This window comes from Lupinus angustifolius, chromosome LG10 (assembly GCF_001865875.1).
Source record: "Lupinus angustifolius cultivar Tanjil chromosome LG10, LupAngTanjil_v1.0, whole genome shotgun sequence".
Classification (NCBI taxonomy): domain Eukaryota; kingdom Viridiplantae; phylum Streptophyta; class Magnoliopsida; order Fabales; family Fabaceae; genus Lupinus; species Lupinus angustifolius.
Genome location: NC_032018.1, coordinates 13,080,571 through 13,083,043, shown reverse-complemented (window position 1 = coordinate 13,083,043; position 2,473 = coordinate 13,080,571).

Genomic DNA, 2,473 nt, shown 5'->3' with positions numbered 1-2,473 from the left:
TAGTATTACATCTTTAACAGTGACATATTATTTATGGAAGTTCTATTATTGTTATGATTTTTTCTATAGATATATTTCTTTTAGAGAATAATAGAAAAGTATGTTCACGTTTATCAATAAATCTTTTTTATGAACCCAGAAATCTAAGTCCAAACATCATAGTTAATGGAGTCAACTATCAAAATTGTGTGAGATTGCAATTGTTCTGTATTTATATTTTCATTTTTTACAACAGATAAATGAATTATTAAAAGAAATTTGTTAATTGTCCATAACGTATTTTTAATCAGCATTATTTTTTAATAAAACAAACAAACTTGTAAGTACCATCAATATAATAAAGAAGAGTGAAGAACCATTTTCATCCATTAAATTTTTTGCGTTAACCAAATAAAAGATTTGAATTAGTCATCCTAAATTTTGGTCAAATTTGTATTTTTAAAATCTTTTTATGACAATTTTTTGTAATACTTTAATTTTTATTGAAGATTATTTTCACTTATATTTATAATCTTTTAGGATTAATTAGAGTTTTCATCTTTTAAGGATCAAATTAAAATGTAAGAAAATTTTGAGACACGAAAATGACTTTTCAGTCTTCACTAAAAAAAACAGTGATTATTATTGCTTAGGTTAGATTGAAGAAAATTAACTATAATTTAACAGCACTATACGTAAATATATGATAGACACGGATGGAAATTATGTCTTAACTATAATTTCATAGCCCAAAATTACTTAAAGAAATTGAATTATGAAATGCGTGTTCATATTGGAAAAATTATGAAAGTGTTAGTTTCTTTTTTCTAAACTGAATGAAGTTTTTTAATTGACAAAACTTGAAATAAGATATTTTGTCTCAAATTATATCCAAAATTTTATTCACAATGGTGACAACGAAGCAAAAACAGAAAAATAATAAATGTTTAAATTTTTAATTAAGATAAAATATTTTTATCATTATGAGACAAAATTTGGAACATAATTTGAGACATCACATCTTCATTCGAAAACTGGAGGAAGTTTATAATTTGGGAAACTAACCTATGCTCCCTGGGGAGCACATTTGCTTCATATAAAATGTATAACTTCCATTCCATTGGTCAAGAAAATATTTAATTAATAAACTTTTAGTTTAAATATATTTTTCAACCAATTACATCAATTAACATATGGATTGACATATTTTAGGGGACAACATTTTCCTCTCTAACTAGTAGGATATATGTGCATTCGCACGAGTGGTAATGTATTTAGCTAGAATGTATTTAAATAATATAAAGCAATTGGTTAATTAAATATTTGGTAATGATTACCCGATGAAAGATCATGTTTATGTATATGTTTGATGAAGTAGAGTTGTTGATGAATGACATGATGTAGAACCTATTGTATGAAATAAATAATAAATAGTTATAAAGAAAAAATATAATACAATTTAAGATAAGTTGTAGAATACATGTTAGAGATCATGAAAAACTTCTTTATAAACCATATTTGTTATTGACTTTAGTGGTTGACCATTCTTATCATGAATTAAAATCTTCAATCCCTTCTTGCTTTTAACTCTTGAGATAGCCACGTATAATTGACCATGACTAAATATGGTCTAGATAGATATAAGCATGCACTCTCTAATGATTGACCTTGATATTTATTGATTGTCTGTTGACTATTTTCGTACGGCAAGTAAACTGTATCGTTCAAGTAATAACCGATAAATACCGGGATATCGTCCTCAGAGAGCATATTGGATTTATATTAATTCTTTAGAGTGTAGATTGAATTTCTATTTACAAAACCGGCGTTGGAATTTGTTGGGAGTTTTCTCCTATCAACAAATCGTCCTGACAGCAGTGTCAATTTGTTGAAAGATTTATACTCTCATTTTCGTTATGTTTTTTTTTTGTTTGATTAAGTAAGAGAACTCGGTTTTACTCTTTGTTCGTCATCTCGGCTTTGTTGAAATAAATTCCAACGCCAGTATAATGGCTTCAAGAATATTCCAGTTACAACTTACTTCTTTAATAACCATGTAAATAAGTCATTCATTCTTTGCCCGATCTCGGCTTTGTTAGAATAAATTCTAATGTCGGTACAATGGTATCGAAGCAATTATCTATTACATAATTATGAAGTACCTTTGAATACCATCTCGGTTTTGTGGAATAAATTCCAACACTGGTTTAATGGTATTCTAATATATAAAAGTGATGAATAGTTAGTAATAAATTTAAGTGACCTTTATTTATTTACTCCCTTTCGAGTTCATTTTATTTAACAAACCAAACTTCTTCCTTAGTGAATGTTGGTATTAAAGAATAAATAAAATGAAGAAAATAAATAACAATAAATAAAAGTTAGTAAGTTAGTTTCATCGCTTTTGTATATTAAAAAGTGTTTTCAACAAATAAATTTATTGATAACACTTGACTATTTTACAATTTACACCTCTTTCAAGATTCAATTGTAG